The sequence below is a fragment of the Ambystoma mexicanum genome, chromosome 10 (genome assembly GCF_040938575.1).
Source record: "Ambystoma mexicanum isolate Mex_15411 chromosome 10, UKY_AmexF1_1, whole genome shotgun sequence".
Classification (NCBI taxonomy): Eukaryota; Metazoa; Chordata; class Amphibia; order Caudata; family Ambystomatidae; genus Ambystoma; species Ambystoma mexicanum.
In genome coordinates, this window is record NC_090932.1 from 21,493,064 (window position 1) to 21,510,757 (window position 17,694).

General features: G+C 51.2%; 1 protein-coding gene across 3 annotated transcripts in view; it reads left to right on the forward strand.

The window, feature by feature from the left end:
- The window catches only part of LOC138491108 (probable cation-transporting ATPase 13A4), a 1,567,030-nt gene that overhangs the window by 1,485,019 nt on the left and 64,317 nt on the right, over positions 1–17,694 (forward strand). The gene's annotated exons all lie outside the window — the stretch shown is intronic.

Here is a 17,694-nt window from a genome sequence, read left to right on the forward strand (position 1 = left end):
CAGCAAATCTCAAGGCCAGCCAGGAATTGAATAAGTACTGGCATGACCTGAAAGCTTCGCAAGTGGATTGGACTCCGGGACAGGAAATCCTTGTGATGGAGCCTACAAAGCCTAGAGCTTTGGCCGACAAATGGACTGGACCCTTCCGGATAATCTCCAAGATGGGCGAAGTCAATTATCTGGTTGACATGGGTGCCTCTGGGGTAGCCCCTCAGATATTCCATGTCAACAGGCTCAAGCCTTTCCACAGGCGAGCAGAGGTCTCATGTCTCTTGCTAGCTTCAGGGCAAGAAGAGGATGAGAGTGAGCCCCTTCCTGATTTGCTGCATAGCAACCCTCAGGATGGCTCAGTGGAGGGAGTACATCTCTCTCCAGATTTGACAACAGAGCAACAGAGGTCCTGTAGGGCTTTGCTCCAACAGTACGCCTCTCTGTTTTCACTGAAGCCAGGCCTTACACCGTGGTGTAAGCATGAAATTGACACTGGTGACAGTGTGCCTGTCAAAAGCAGGTGCTACCGTATGTCAGATACCGTCAAGAACCACATCCAGGCTGAGGTCGCCAAGATGTTGGATCTGGGTGTTATTGAACCCTCAACCAGTCCCTGGTCCAGTCCAGTGGTCCTTGTCCCCAAGGCAAGTTCCCAGGCGGGTACCAAGGATTGGAGGTTCTGTGTGGACTACCGAGGAGTCAATGCTGTCACCAAAACTGACGCGCACCCATTGCCCCGGGCTGATGAGCTCGTGGACACCATCGGTGCTGCCAAGTTTGTGAGCACCTTTGACCTTACTTCAGGCTATTGGCAAATAGCTCTGACGGAACATGCCAAGGAAAAGACGGCCTTCTCCACACCTGAGGGACTCTACCAGTTTAGGGTCATGCCTTTTGGGTTGAAGAATGCCCCTGCCCCCTTCCAGAGATTGGTCAACCATGCGCTCAATGGGCTGGAAGCCTTTTGTGTGGCTTACTTAGACGACATTGCCGTCTACAGTTCCACCTGGGAAGAGCATTTGACACATCTGGATAAGGTGTTGCAGGCCTTGAAAAGGGCTAACCTCACTATCAAGGCCACCAAGTGCCAGATAGCGCAGGGGAAAGTTACCTATCTTGGTCATGAGGTAGGAGGGGGTCAAATCCAACCTCTCTCCAGTAAAGTACAGGATGTACAGAACTGGGAGACTCCCACTACTCAAACCCAGGTGAGGGCCTTTTTGGGCCTCACTGGGTACTATCGCAATTTCATGGCAGACTATGGGACCATAGCTGCCCCCCTGACAGCTCTAACGTCACCCAAGCAGCCTAGGAAGGTTAATTGGACCGAAGACTGTCAGAGGGCCTTTGATGGCTTGAAAGAAAGTCTGTGTAGGGCACCTGTGTTAAGTGCGCCTGACTACAGCCGACCCTTTATCGTCCAGACGGATGCCTGCGACACCGGAATTGGAGCTGTCTTGTCCCAGTTAGATGACAAAGGGAGAGAACACCCTATCATATTCATCAGTAGACAACTCAAGGGTAGAGAATTTAGGTGGGCTACTGTTGAAAAGGAGTGTTTTAGTATAGTTTGGAGCCTTAGGCGTTTTAGGCCCTACCTTACCGGGTCTACCTTCAAGGTCTAAACAGATCATAAGCCCCTGAAGTGGCTTATGCAGATGAAGGGTGAGAACCCGAAATTGCTCAGGTGGTCCATTAGCCTGCAAGGGCTAGACTTCACCATAGAGCACAGGCCAGGGAAGAGTCACGATAATGCAGATGGCCTTTCCAGAAGGTATGTTGACCGTCTGGATGAGGGTGTCTATCCCGTGGGAGATTAGACACCCTCCACCTCAGTCTGGGGGGGGGCGACTGTGATGCTGGAAATGCATCTGAGGGACAGGGCCTCTGAATCCTTGTCCTATTACTGTTTTTACCGTGTGTTCTGTTATGTTTTCTGCCCAGGAGTCCATGTGGGACTCCTGGCAGTGCAGCTCTCTCTTTTGGTTTGGTGAACAGACCCATGGGATACCCTTATGGCACCCATGGGTAGGGGTACAACCCTGTGCCCCTAGTGTATGTTTTTTGGGCACCTGTGGGTGGCCCCCAGAGCAGGGTATGGGCTGGTGGCAGCTCCATGCTGAAATTGACAGGTGCTCCTGGTATCCTCCATTTTGGGATACCCAGGCCCTGCCATTGGGATCTGTTGGTTCCTGATAGGAAACAAGATGGCCCCTGTGGCCTCTTGCTTTCTATTGCCTGTTAACTTGTTTTCCCAAAGTCCTGGGAAGCCCTGACTCTGTCCCTTCCCCCTGACTGGCTGTTGGGTGGAAGTTCCATGTATGGTATTGTTGTGAAGGCCCAGCTAGACTGGCTGGAGCCTTCCCAGTGTCTGTATGTTGTGGGTACCTCCTATGGGTGGGACCTGGGTGAATGGAGTGTGTGACCAATATACACTTCTTGTTGTGGTTGTCTGGTTTCTGGCATGTGAGACAAAGACTGAGACAGCCCTGCCCGAAACTGGCCTGAATGCAGTGTGTAGTGTTGAATGGCTGGGTACTTGTCCCAATCCACATTCCCTGTTGTGAGTGTCTGGAAGGGAGGAGTGTGGCCTGAATGCACTGTGTGCCTGATTGGCTGACTGACTGCATGAATGGCCTGCAGTATGATTGGCTGCTGTGTGTGTGCCAGCAGTGTGGATGAGAGAGAGGATAGTATATCTGGGGACCTCTCACCACTGGAAATGGTTCAGAAGGAACCATTGGTTGAGAAGCGACCATTGTGTTCAGCAGCGTTCTGGAGCTGAGTCTCCACTCAAGAGTAACTGGAACTGCTGATCCTCGACGTCCAGCTGGAAGAAGAAGACTTGCTGTGGCATTTGCTTCGACCGATCCGAAGGCTGACGAATTCGTCGAGGGCTGACCCGAGAGAGGACCTGGTAAGGCGCCCTCTTCCCGTGCTCCGAGGGACCATCGAGCATCGCTCCATCTTTGCCGAAGCGCCCTGGAAGACAGACCCTCGAAAGGCTGCCGACCCGAGACGGGACCGCCGAGGAGATCGAAGTGAAGCACCCGGACATCGACGCCGTCGAAGTCCATTGCCGTCGACCAGGGTTCGCAGGTCTGTGTAACCGCTGGAGGCCCGTCGAAGTTGTGTTGCCCAGCCGTGGGAACCACTTGACGCCGTGCCGCCGACGACTGGAGCCGTCCGCTCCTTTGCCTAAGAACATTCAATCGAAGGACTCTCTCGACCGCTTCGTCGACCGCTTATCCTGCCGGAGAAAGTCGAGGACGACCAACGCGCCGAGGAGAAACCTGCCGGTGAGTTTCCCGCCACCCGACGACCTCAAAGACTCGGACGACTCGACGCCCTTGCTGGGCTCCCGTCTCTACAATCTTTGCGGTCCAGAACTATTGTCATCGAGGTGCCCCGCACACCTCCGCCTTGCAGGACGCCGACGCCCCGACGCCGACGAGCACCGCTCGGACGAAGCTGCCGCCTCTTCGACATCGTTCTACCTCGTTTGTCGACGGACGTTCGACGCCCCGTGCCTCCCGCTTGAAAGGGAAGGCATTCAAGAAGGGCCGTCGATTCCCCGTCGCCGAACAGCGAGTCCCTCGACGTTTGTCGACGCCTTTTCGAGGAACTCGACTCCACCAGGTACATTGGGGGGGTAAAAACATTATAGGAGAGAATAAGACTTGCTGAGCAACATATGGACTGGGCTTGTGTTATATCTTTCTTTACAGGTTGCCCAGGTGGGGGGATCTCCACACAGAACTGTGCCTAGTGGTAGGGGTCAGTATTCTGCCTATTGCTCAACCATCTTATTTTCTCTCCTCTCTCTATTGCTGGTTTCCCTCTATTGGTCTGTGTGACATTGTACAGTATTGTTCATGCACTTCAATGAGATCTAGGGTGGTACCACTTTAGGATTGTAAATATTTGCCATTGTAGATTTTGCCAGAGTACAAAGTGAGTTACTATGATAAATGTACATAACCTTAACTATTGATTATATAAAGACTGTGTTCTAACCAATACAGAGTGTGGATATTCCTTTGTGGGGGCTTGGGGATACACTGTACTTAAGAACCAGCCTGCATCACCTCCTGAGAAGCTAGGCCTTGATTGCTCGACCATTGCTACCGAATAGAGAATCTTGGCTGGGGTCTCCTGTGCCTCTCCTCCATCATATAGGGAGTGGGAGTACAGACACCCCCCACCGGTCGTTGAGGCCCGTTCTCTCACACTGGTGGCAAGCGGTGGGATGCTTATGGTTTTAAGAATCAGTGTATAACCGTGCCACTTACAAAGGATATTTGCCCTTTATTGAATTAAGGTTTAGTTGTGTACAAGGTAACTGCATTACAAACAATGGAGTCTATTGTGAATGGCAAATTAACTCGGATGAGCTTGGAGGCTCTCCAGAGTGCTTGTGAAGCTAGGGAGTTAGACTTTGTGGAGAAGTCTAGGGCTGAGCTGATAGCTGCCCTGGTGGACTACCAGACTGATAGTGAAACTCTTGATGAGGGGGGGAATGCAACCAATGAGGACTCTGCCCCTGGGGTTTCTGCTGAATCTGTTTCTGGGAATGCCGCCATTCCTGCTGCCTCTATTCCAAACTCCAGCAATTCCTTAGAGCTTGAGTTATTAAGGATGAAATTGGCCTTTGAATACCGCAAGTTGGAAATAGATGCTGAGCTTAAGAAAGAGGAGTTGGCTCAACAAGTGGAGCTCAAGAATAGGGATCTTGAACTCAAAAATAAGGACCTTGAACTCAAGAGCCAGGACACTGAATGTCAGAGGATCCAGCTAGAGAAAGCTAGAGTGGAGACTTCAGCTAGAACCAGTGAGAGTGTCAGGTCCCCAGCCACCAAGTTTATGAAAGATTTGGTTGGTGTATTTGTGGAGGGTTCGGATATCCTCCAATGGATTGAAGCGTTTGAAATGGCTTGTGAGATTCATGATGTGGATAAAAGAGATTGGGCGAAGTGTTTGTTAAGCAGAGTGCCTCAAACCGGGTATGACTGTATTCTGAAGCTGAGTGTGGAAGAAAGGGGTCAGTACGAGTGTATGAAGTCTGCTTTGATTGCCAAGTTCGGCAAGACACCTACCCAATACCTTAGAAGGTTCAGGGATTTTAAGAAAAAGGAGAATATGTCTTGGGTTGACTGGGTGAGTGCTGCGCACATGAACATGATGGGGTGGATCGATGGATACAAGGTTAATACTTTTGTTGAATTGTCCCACATCTTGTTTTTTGAGCATTTCCCTGAAGCCTGTTCACCAGAGCTGCGTCAGTATGTGGCTGACCAGAACATTTTGGACCCCTTTAAGCTGGCTAGGTTGGCTGACAAGTGGGTCTCCCACCGGGTGTCCCCTAAGGACTCCAGTGGGAAGGACAAGGACAAAGAGAAGGGGGCCTCTCAGAAAGCTGAGGAGTCCCCCAAGCAGTCACAGTCGGGTAAACCAAAACCTTCCTCTCCTAAGACCCAAAAATCTAGTGGGGATAAGTCATCTGGGGGTGGGAATAAGAGTAGTGGTCCACCTGCTGCAAAGCAGGCTCCCAGTGGTTCCAGTACCGTACCCCGCACTCCTGGCGCTTGTTGGGACTGTGGGGCTCTGGATCACAGAAGGGGTGACCCCAAGTGTAAAGGTAAGGCACTTGGAGTACAGGCTGTCAGCCTGACCTACCCTTACCCCGTGTCTGAGGTGGAGGCCACTGTCCTCCCCTCCTCTGCCGGGATCACATTTGGTGCTCCGGTGGAGATTTCCTTAGTGTCCCTTGGGGCCTGGGACCAGTATGCGGAAGTACTGGCGACTATCCCACAGAACACCCGTAGATTTTTGAGAAGTGTCCTCTTGAATGGCCAGCCTTCTACTGGTTTGAGAGACACTGGGGCAAGCATCACAGTGGTGGACAGGACCCTGCTCAGGCCAGAGGACTATGAAGGTGCTCCTCTGCAAACCACCAGGTTAGCTGGTGGGCCTCCCAAATTATCACCTGTAGCCTTAGTCACACTCATGATTGGCGACAAGACAGCGAAGCTTCCTGTCCTGGTTCAGGACAATGTCCCTGCTAACATTTTGTTAGGGAATGATCTAGTAGAGTTAGGGTTGATCTCGGATGGTCTTCCCATGACTGCTGCTGCAGTCACTAGGTCACAGGTGACACCGGGTCTGGCTGTGGGTCAGGTACCCGAGCCAAAGGCGAGGCCTAAGGCAAGAAGAAGGAAGACCAAGAAGGCCACCTCTTTGGAGGGAGCACCTTCTCTTCCTGCTGTTCCGACAGCACCCATTGGGATCCATGCTCCGGACGGGCTGGGTCCAGTGGAAAACCCAAACTCAACTCCTTTGGGAGAAGAGGCAGAAGACTCTCCTGTGGGAGAGGTTCTCAACCCGGAGGATCATCCCGACCTTCAATGCTTGTTAGCTGAAGGGGGACCCTCCCGGGCAGACTTCTGTAAGGGACAGAGAGAGTGCCACTCTCTCGAGGGACTGAGGAAACAGGCCCTGGCCCAGGCACAAGGAGAGGTGCCTAGGAATTTCCGGATTTATTGGGAGGGTGAGCTCCTTGTTAGTGAGCCCACTAAGCCTGAACCTGGTGCCCGCAAGAGGTTGGTGGTACCCCAGGTTTACAGGCCCTTCCTACTGCAGTTGGCGCATGAGGTGCCCTTGGCTGGTCATCTTGGGACCAAGAAGACTAAGCAGAGGCTCTCTGCCCATTTCTACTGGCCACGGATGGGAGTAGAAGTGGAGTCCCACTGCAGGACCTGCCCAACTTGTCAGTTGTCTGGCAAGACTGGAGGCAGTGTCATTGCCCCACTGCAGCCGTTGCCAGTGGTTGGCACCCCATTTGAGAGGGTGGGCATCGACATCGTCGGTCCCCTTGACCCTCCCACTTCAGGTGGACATCGGTTCATCCTGGTCTTGGTAGATCATGCCACCAGGTACCCTGAGGCGATACCCCTTCGGACGGTTACGGCCAAGGTGGTTGCCAGGGCTCTCCTGGGCATTTTCACCCGTGTTGGATTCCCCAAGGAGGTTGTCTCTGACAGAGGATCCAACTTCATGTCGAGTTACATGAAAACCATGTGGAAAGAGTGCGGGGTAACCTACAAGTTCTCCACCTCTTACCACCCCCAGACCAATGGTCTGGTTGAGAGATTTAACAAAACTCTCAAGGGCATGCTAGGTGCTTTGGAAGAGCCCCTAAGGAGGAAATGGGATCTCCTCCTGCCATGCCTGCTGTTTGCTTACAGAGAGGTACCTCAAGAGGGTGTTGGTTTCAGCCCCTTTGAGTTACTCTTTGGACATCCCGTGAGGGGGCCCCTCGCCTTGATCCGAGAAGACTTGGAAGCCACCCCTCCAGGTCCCGCCAAGCAAGTGGGGGACTATGTGTTAGGCCTCAGGCAGAGGATGACACAAATGATGGGTCAGGCAACAGCAAATCTCAAGGCCAGCCAGGAATTGAATAAGTACTGGCATGACCTGAAAGCTTCGCAAGTGGATTGGACTCCGGGACAGGAAATCCTTGTGATGGAGCCTACAAAGCCTAGAGCTTTGGCCGACAAATGGACTGGACCCTTCCGGATAATCTCCAAGATGGGCGAAGTCAATTATCTGGTTGACATGGGTGCCTCTGGGGTAGCCCCTCAGATATTCCATGTCAACAGGCTCAAGCCTTTCCACAGGCGAGCAGAGGTCTCATGTCTCTTGCTAGCTTCAGGGCAAGAAGAGGATGAGAGTGAGCCCCTTCCTGATTTGCTGCATAGCAACCCTCAGGATGGCTCAGTGGAGGGAGTACATCTCTCTCCAGATTTGACAACAGAGCAACAGAGGGCCTGTAGGGCTTTGCTCCAACAGTACGCCTCTCTGTTTTCACTGAAGCCAGGCCTTACACCGTGGTGTAAGCATGAAATTGACACTGGTGACAGTGTGCCTGTCAAAAGCAGGTGCTACCGTATGTCAGATACCGTCAAGAACCACATCCAGGCTGAGGTCGCCAAGATGTTGGATCTGGGTGTTATTGAACCCTCAACCAGTCCCTGGTCCAGTCCAGTGGTCCTTGTCCCCAAGGCAAGTTCCCAGGCGGGTACCAAGGATTGGAGGTTCTGTGTGGACTACCGAGGAGTCAATGCCGTCACCAAAACTGACGCGCACCCATTGCCCCGGGCTGATGAGCTCGTGGACACCATCGGTGCTGCCAAGTTTGTGAGCACCTTTGACCTTACTTCAGGCTATTGGCAAATAGCTCTGACGGAACATGCCAAGGAAAAGACGGCCTTCTCCACACCTGAGGGACTCTACCAGTTTAGGGTCATGCCTTTTGGGTTGAAGAATGCCCCTGCCACCTTCCAGAGATTGGTCAACCATGCGCTCAGTGGGCTGGAAGCCTTTTGTGTGGCTTACTTAGACGACATTGCCGTCTACAGTTCCACCTGGGAAGAGCATTTGACACATCTGGATAAGGTGTTGCAGGCCTTGAAAAGGGCTAACCTCACTATCAAGGCCACCAAGTGCCAGATAGCGCAGGGGAAAGTTACCTATCTTGGTCATGAGGTAGGAGGGGGTCAAATCCAACCTCTCTCCAGTAAAGTACAGGATGTACAGAACTGGGAGACTCCCACTACTCAAACCCAGGTGAGGGCCTTTTTGGGCCTCACTGGGTACTATCGCAATTTCATGGCAGACTATGGGACCATAGCTGCCCCCCTGACAGCTCTAACGTCACCCAAGCAGCCTAGGAAGGTTAATTGGACCGAAGACTGTCAGAGGGCCTTTGATGGCTTGAAAGAAAGTCTGTGTAGGGCACCTGTGTTAAGTGCGCCTGACTACAGCCGACCCTTTATCGTCCAGACGGATGCCTGCGACACCGGAATTGGAGCTGTCTTGTCCCAGTTAGATGACAAAGGGAGAGAACACCCTATCATATTCATCAGTAGACAACTCAAGGGTAGATAACTTAGGTGGGCTACTGTTGAAAAGGAGTGTTTTAGTATAGTTTGGAGCCTTAGGCGTTTTAGGCCCTACCTTACCGGGTCTACCTTCAAGGTCCAAACAGATCATAAGCCCCTGAAGTGGCTTATGCAGATGAAGGGTGAGAACCCGAAATTGCTCAGGTGGTCCATTAGCCTGCAAGGGCTAGACTTCACCATAGAGCACAGGCCAGGGAAGAGTCACGATAATGCAGATGGCCTTTCCAGAAGGTATGTTGACCGTCTGGATGAGGGTGTCTATCCCGTGGGAGATTAGACACCCTCCACCTCAGTCTGGGGGGGGCGACTGTGATGCTGGAAATGCATCTGAGGGACAGGGCCTCTGAATCCTTGTCCTATTACTGTTTTTACCGTGTGTTCTGTTATGTTTTCTGCCCAGGAGTCCATGTGGGACTCCTGGCAGTGCAGCTCTCTCTTTTGGTTTGGTGAACAGACCCATGGGATACCCTTATGGCACCCATGGGTAGGGGTACAACCCTGTGCCCCTAGTGTATGTTTTTTGGGCACCTGTGGGTGGCCCCCAGAGCAGGGTATGGGCTGGTGGCAGCTCCATGCTGAAATTGACAGGTGCTCCTGGTATCCTCCATTTTGGGATACCCAGGCCCTGCCATTGGGATCTGTTGGTTCCTGATAGGAAACAAGATGGCCCCTGTGGCCTCTTGCTTTCTATTGCCTGTTAACTTGTTTTCCCAAAGTCCTGGGAAGCCCTGACTCTGTCCCTTCCCCCTGACTGGCTGTTGGGTGGAAGTTCCATGTATGGTATTGTTGTGAAGGCCCAGCTAGACTGGCTGGAGCCTTCCCAGTGTCTGTATGTTGTGGGTACCTCCTATGGGTGGGACCTGGGTGAATGGAGTGTGTGACCAATATACACTTCTTGTTGTGGTTGTCTGGTTTCTGGCATGTGAGACAAAGACTGAGACAGCCCTGCCCGAAACTGGCCTGAATGCAGTGTGTAGTGTTGAATGGCTGGGTACTTGTCCCAATCCACATTCCCTGTTGTGAGTGTCTGGAAGGGAGGAGTGTGGCCTGAATGCACTGTGTGCCTGATTGGCTGACTGACTGCATGAATGGCCTGCAGTATGATTGGCTGCTGTGTGTGTGCCAGCAGTGTGGATGAGAGAGAGGATAGTATATCTGGGGACCTCTCACCACTGGAAATGGTTCAGAAGGAACCATTGGTTGAGAAGCGACCATTGTGTTCAGCAGCGTTCTGGAGCTGAGTCTCCACTCAAGAGTAACTGGAACTGCTGATCCTCGACGTCCAGCTGGAAGAAGAAGACTTGCTGTGGCATTTGCTTCGACCGATCCGAAGGCTGACGAATTCGTCGAGGGCTGACCCGAGAGAGGACCTGGTAAGGCGCCCTCTTCCCGTGCTCCGAGGGACCATCGAGCATCGCTCCATCTTTGCCGAAGCGCCCTGGAAGACAGACCCTCGAAAGGCTGCCGACCCGAGACGGGACCGCCGAGGAGATCGAAGTGAAGCACCCGGACATCGACGCCGTCGAAGTCCATTGCCGTCGACCAGGGTTCGCAGGTCTGTGTAACTGCTGGAGGCCCGTCGAAGTTGTGTTGCCCAGCCGTGGGAACCACTTGACGCCGTGCCGCTGACGACCGGAGCCGTCCGCTCCTTTGCCTAAGAACATTCAATCGAAGGACTCTCTCGACCGCTTCGTCGACCGCTTATCCTGCCGGAGAAAGTCGAGGACGACCAACGCGCCGAGGAGAAACCTGCCGGTGGGTTTCCCGCCACCCGACGACCTCAAAGACTCGGACGACTCGACGCCCTTGCTGGGCTCCCGTCTCTACAATCTTTGCGGTCCAGAACTATTGTCATCGAGGTGCCCCGCACACCTCCGCCTTGCAGGACGCCGACGCCCCGACGCCGACGAGCACCGCTCGGATGAAGCTGCCGCCTCTTCGACATCGTTCTACCTCGTTTGTCGACGGACGTTCGACGCCCCGTGCCTCCCGCTTGAAAGGGAAGGCATTCAAGAAGGGCCGTCGATTCCCCGTCGCCGAACAGCGAGTCCCTCGACGTTTGTCGACGCCTTTTCGAGGAACTCGACTCCACCAGGTACATTGGGGGGGGGGTAAAAACATTATAGGAGAGAATAAGACTTGCTGAGCAATATATGGACTGGGCTTGTGTTATATCTTTCTTTACAGGTTGCCCAGGTGGGGGGATCTCCACACAGAACTGTGCCTAGTGGTAGGGGTCAGTATTCTGCCTATTGCTCAACCATCTTATTTTCTCTCCTCTCTCTATTGCTGGTTTCCCTCTATTGGTCTGTGTGACATTGTACAGTATTGTTCATGCACTTCAATGAGATCTAGGGTGGTACCACTTTAGGATTGTAAATATTTGCCATTGTAGATTTTGCCAGAGTACAAAGTGAGTTACTATGATAAATGTACATAACCTTAACTATTGATTATATAAAGACTGTGTTCTAACCAATACAGAGTGTGGATATTCCTTTGTGGGGGCTTGGGGATACACTGTACTTAAGAACCAGCCTGCATCACCTCCTGAGAAGCTAGGCCTTGATTGCTCGACCATTGCTACCGAATAGAGAATCTTGGCTGGGGTCTCCTGTGCCTCTCCTCCATCATATAGGGAGTGGGAGTACAGACACCCCCCACCGGTCGTTGAGGCCCGTTCTCTCACAGTATTATCCCCCAGTAGGGGGGAGAACTGGCATGTTTTTGAGAAACTGGCGCAAGCTTTCCAGCGATGCCTGGGTGTTACAAACGGTGGCGGGTATGAGCCTAGATTTCATTCACCCGCCCGTGCAGGGGCAGAGGCCGCATCAGCAGCATCTGGGGCGCGCAGAGCAGATACTCCTAGATCAGGAGCTAGGCCTATTAGCGGCGAAGAACGCCATAGAGAGGTGCCGGGGGAATTCCGTATTTGTAAGCAATATGTTTCTGGTGCACAGAAAAGAGAAGGTGCGTCAAGTTATAAACTTGAAAGAACTGAACGGCTGGATAGTTTACCGACATTTCAAGATGGAAGGCATCCATCAACTCTGAGACTCGCTCAGAGAAAAGGATTGGCTGACGAGACTGGATCTGAAGGATGCCTACCTAACGATACCGATAGCAGAAGAATTCCGAACCTTCCTAGCTTTTTGCTGGAGAGTACATCTTTGGCAGTTCAGGACTATGCCCTTCGGGCTTGCCTCGGCGCCTTGGGCCTTTACCAATGTAATGAAGCCGGTGGCGGCAGCGATAAGAGAGAAGGGAATAAGGTTGATCATCTATCTAGACGACCTTCTGCTCCTAGCCGAGGATCGAGAGTCCCTCAAGTACCAGACGCGTTGGGTACAGGAACTGCTAGTTTCCCTAGGATTCCTAGTGAACGTAGAGAAGTCTGATACCGAGCCAGCGCAAAGACTGGAATTCCTAGGCTTCATCCTAGATACCAGGAATGTGACACTCGAGCTTCCAGCCCGGAAGATCCGCAACATCAAAAGAGAATTGAGAATATGCCTACGAAAGCAGGCCATGTCACTTCGGACCTTAGCAAGGATTGTGGGGCTGTTAGCAGCTTCTATTCAGGCCATATTGCCGGGGCCATTACATTACCGTGCTCTGCAGAGATTGAAGATAAGACATCTGCAGCAAGGCCTGAGATACCATCAATTAGTGCCTTTAGACCAGGAATCCAGGACAGAACTGGAATGGTGGTTGCAGAATATGGTCGCCTGGAATGGGCGTGCCATTTTCGGAGACAGGCCAGATCTGATTATAGAATCTGACGCCAACATCTGGGCTGGGGCGCTCGGTGCGGAGATCTGCAGACAGGGGGAAATGGAGCGAGGAGGAGCTCCAGTTGCACATAAATTGCCTAGAGCCGTTGGCAGGATCCTTCGCGATCAGAGCCTTCACGAAAGGAAAGATGAGATCATGTGTCCTACTGAAGATGGACAACATATTGGCGGTGCGATACATAAACCACCTCGACGGCACAAAATCCAGAATACTAGCAGAGCTAGCGAAGGACTTTTGTTACCTCTGCCTACAGTCAGAGACGTCGGTCACAGCGGAGTACCTCCCCAGAACGCTGAACGTAATAGCGGACTGGAACTCGCGCTACCTCGCGGATTCCAGCGACTGGAGGCTGGATCCAGCAGTGTTTCAGAAGATGACCGAGAGATCGGGCCAGTACACATAGACCTGTTTGCATCCCGGTTGAACGCCCAAACAGCAGAATATTTCAGCTGGAGGCTAGACTCGGGTGCTCAAGGGACAGATGCTTTCTTGCAAGAGTGAGGCGGAGGTCCGCACTACATGTTTCCTCCATTTATGATGCTGAGCAGAGTTCTAGCGAAGTGTCGGAGAGAGACGGCGGAGTTGCTAGTAGTTGCACCATGCTTGAAGACGCAAGTATGGTTCCCGACGCTGATGGAGCTAATGGTGGATTACCTGATACTTCTCCCAGAAGGAGAGCACCTGCTCACGGACCCAGCTGGGTGGTATCACCCTCTGAGAGTGAAGGGGACACTCCCGCTCCTCGCGTGCAGGATATCAGGAGACGCTGGGCGTTGCCAGGCATTTCGGCTCAGGCTGCGCAGCTCATCGCTGAATCCTGGGCCCCGTCCACAAGAAGGAGCTACGACGCGGCTTGGGCCAAGTGGACTAGCTGATGCAGAGGGAGAGGTGTTCATCCCGTTTCGGCACCTGTAGTGATGATTCTGAACTTTTTTGCTCAATTGCTGCAGGGTGGCAAAGCGTTCCGCACCGTAGGAGTGTACAGGTCAGCCATATCCGCGGGGCATCTCCCTATCGAGGGGGTTTCAGCGGGGGAACACCCAGCGGTGGTTCGGCTTATTAGAGGGGCCAAGTTTTCAGCACCCCCAGAGCCTCGGTACAAGACGGTCTGGGATGTGCTGTCAGTTCTTAAGCTGTTAGAGAGCTGGCCAAGCAACAGACATTTATCGCTGAAACAACTATCTGGAAAGTTAGCAATGCTACTGTTCCTAGTGTCGTGTAAACGCGTGTCTGACGTGAGAGCCCTAGAGATAGATAGGAAGTCGTTCGGACTGGAAGGCGTAACCTTTACAATAGTGGGGAGAACTAAGACGGGGACACCCTCAGTTCACTATCCATATTTTCCGAATAGACCTAAATGGTGTGTAGCAAGTTGCGTGAAGGAGTACGAGAGCAGGACAGCAGAATATAGAGCAGCGAATGCTAAGCAATTGCTGATAGCGCGCAGGAAGCCTTACAAAGGGGTATCTACAGCGACTATCGCCAGATGGGTTAAGGAAATCATGCAGGCAGCAGGCATAGATGTGGGGAAGTATGGAGCACATTCAGTGCACGGAGCTATGGCATCTAAGGCGTTTAAGACAGGGGTATCTCTTAGAGATATTGTGTTGGCAGCAGATTGGTCGAATGATCGAACTTTTAAAGAATTTTATTTCAAGCCGACCGAGGGTTTAGCGGTCGCGGTGTTTGGAAGCTTTGAACAAGCATAATGCTCGCCTACAGTCTTGTCATGGAATAAAGATTACCCCAGCTAGCTGCGCAGCGAGTATTAATTCTATTAAAGACTAGGAGGCAAGCATTAAATTCCCACCCGAGGAATGTATTGAGCATAATATTGAATGATCATATGTGATAATAATATGATGATATCGTCAATACATGGACACCACCCTGAATGTTCTGCTTTCTGTTATTTCTAGGAGAGGAGCAGAAGAACAATTGATGTAGGAGACTAGCAGAGGTAGTAGCCTGGGTCGAGGAAGTTCGACATTCGTTTGGAGTGGTTCAAGTCATTGCCAGTTGCAGGACTTAGTGTGGAGTTCTCAATATGACTTTCAGAGCGAGTAAAAGAGAGGAGGAGCTCAGGGACAGGATGTGGTCATAGCTGAGCAAGGAGTGAGATGGACTACAGAGACTATGGGGGTTGTAGTTCAAAAAGAAGAAGAGTCTGTTCAGACTGTTTTGCAGTGTTTTTTGTTATGGTGTTGAGTTTGTTGAAACTGCTGAAGAGTGGTAAATTAAAGAAGTTGAAGCATAATGCGCGCCTCCTAGTGTTTAATAGAATTAATACTCCCTGCGCAGCTAGCAGTGGTAATCTTTACTAACCCTCAAATCCCATTCATATCTACCTTTACAGAATGTTACATTTTCTTTTGTTACTGAGTAACTTTTTTTAGATCATTTTACCATGTCAAAGGAAGTATGGATGCTATGCAACTGATGGATAGGTTAAGGTTCTGAGTGTTGGGTGTCTCATCAACTCTATAACTTGGTCATCCTTCCACATCCTGGGGATTCGTCTGGACAGTCCTCTATCGCTTGCATAGCTACACATTCCTTGGCAATAGTTAAAGGCGCAGACCATTTCTACAAGGCTTGAGTAATCACTTTTGAATACCTTGAGGATTTTCGAGGAATAATGTCTATAGACACTTTTCTTGTCTGGAAGATAGCCATTTGTGAATACAGCATTTTGACCAGGTGTATAACTTTATGCCACTATAAATTGACTTCTTGTAGACACTGTTAAGAAAATAACATTAACTGACAAATTGACCATCAGTTTAACATTTTAATTAAGCATTAACAAAGCACACCGGTTGGTCTCAGAGATGACCTCTCAAGTTCCATGCAGAGAAATTGGGATGGTAGTCTGTATGCAATGGCAATAATCACAGACGCTTCCCGATACTTAACCATGGTTGTTGGATGATCGACCGTGGATGACGAAGGTAACCCATCGTCATCAATGATCGGGAATATTTGGCTATGGTTGGTGATAGTCAGTCTTTGCTGATGCAGATTGACTATAGTTGGTGATTGTGATGAATTTGACCATCCGCATGGGGAGTGTGTGCTCTCATGAGCTTATTTAAAAATGTAATGAAATCGATTGATGGGAGATGAACCTCTGGAAAATGTGAGGGGCTAATCCGCACACGTGTTACTATGCTCCCCACACAGCAAACACATAGTCACATGTACTCTGGGGGGACACAGCCTACAAGTGCAGTCCTCCTGTCATGTTCAGCTGGAATGTAACAAGCGCGTGTACTTCAAAGCATCTCAAGAATTGGAAAGGCAAAACCTTCCTCCTTCTATGGCCAGCCTCATTAACTGACAAAGACTCATTGGATCCGCCCCTATCCTTTGTCTGCCCTACTGGTGGCAACGCATACTGATGAGAAGTTAATTGAAGCAGGCCTGAGAGAGGCCTGTTCACAGAACTGACAAAGGACACGAAACCCAACACCCTTTTGATATGCATCTGTGTCAACATGAAGTCAGCTCCCGCCTCTTAGTTTCAAGGTTAGTGAAATGTCATGTCTGGGACAAATGTTTACAGTGGTCACCCCCTTAGGGGGACCCCATTCAGGAAGGTACGAGAATGTGGCTTGGCGGCAATCATAAGTCTGGTCATACCGCTGCTTCAAGGGAGACCTGCCGCTTTTAATCAGGAACCACAGAGCGCTCAATTAACTAGAAAAACACTTTGATCCACAACAGAGAGGAAGATGGGTTGGACGTAGCAGTGCATTTTGTCACCCCTTTACCTTTCCTGTTGCAAAGCACTCTGGTTATGACCTCACGCATAAGATTGTTGGTGGGGACCCAGGATTGGTTCATTAAGGTAGGATTAGCCTGCACCAATCACTGGGGCCCATTTGGCTTTAAAATAGGGCTGAGCCCTCTCTTAGGAGATCATCCATCGACTTCAAAAGGCGTAAGAAGAAGGACTCATTTGAACCCTGGCCGAAGGTCCAGTCTGCCTTGCAGCTTCCGCCAGTGAAGGAAAGCCAGGATTTCCACCAGGGAAGTAAGATCCCTCCCCTAAATATCTCCCAGGGAACTGAGGATGATACCAAACTCAGAGGACCCATCCTGCAGCTCCAGAAACTGTACCCAGCCAGCGCACAGCGTGCGCTGCTAGGTTCTGCCAGCAAGCTTCCTAGGTGGGAAGTGCCAGAGAATCTCTGAACAAAGGACAAGGACGTTGCCTGCAAACACTCTCCTCAGCTTTGGCCCACCTACCTTAAAGGATGGCACAAGCCCAGTGAAGAAGCTAGGAGGAGAACCATGACAAGTAATAAACAGCATCAATCTTTTAAGGACATTTTTGAAGCAGTCGAGCCCTCGAACCGCGACCGGCTGCATCACTGACTGTTGCTACGCTGCAGTCACTAAAGCCATATGAGACACCTCGACCAGCATTCCATATCTGCTTACCAGCAGAGTGACAATGATTCTTGACACTGAGCTGCCGTGTAGGCCAGCTGCAGCTGTCTGTCCAGCCTCTCTTGCCGAACTGCCTGCCACCTGATACCTGCAGCTGTCTCCCGTCTTGTACTCTGTTGCAGGAGCTGCAAAGAGTCCTGCAACCAACTTGACGCTGTTGAGCATCAGGATCATGTCAAGCACCAGGTACATTGTGTTTCTGTCCCCCTGGTCCTTCTCCGAAGGCCCCTAGAGACAGTTACAAGCCCTTGTTCCCTTAGTGCTGAAACCACATAACCTTGAACAGCTACAACTGATTGCTTTACCGACTGCCCTCCTGTCAGTATCCAGAGTACATTCCTTTCTTTCATGAAACTGTCTGTCCTCTGCATTCCTTTACAGGGTGAGGTGTGTTTTTGTAGTGTGTTACAACCGTCTGTTGTAATAATAATACATTAGATATTTGTTTACAACCTTAACTGGTCAGTCCCTTTTATCATTGGATAATTGTATT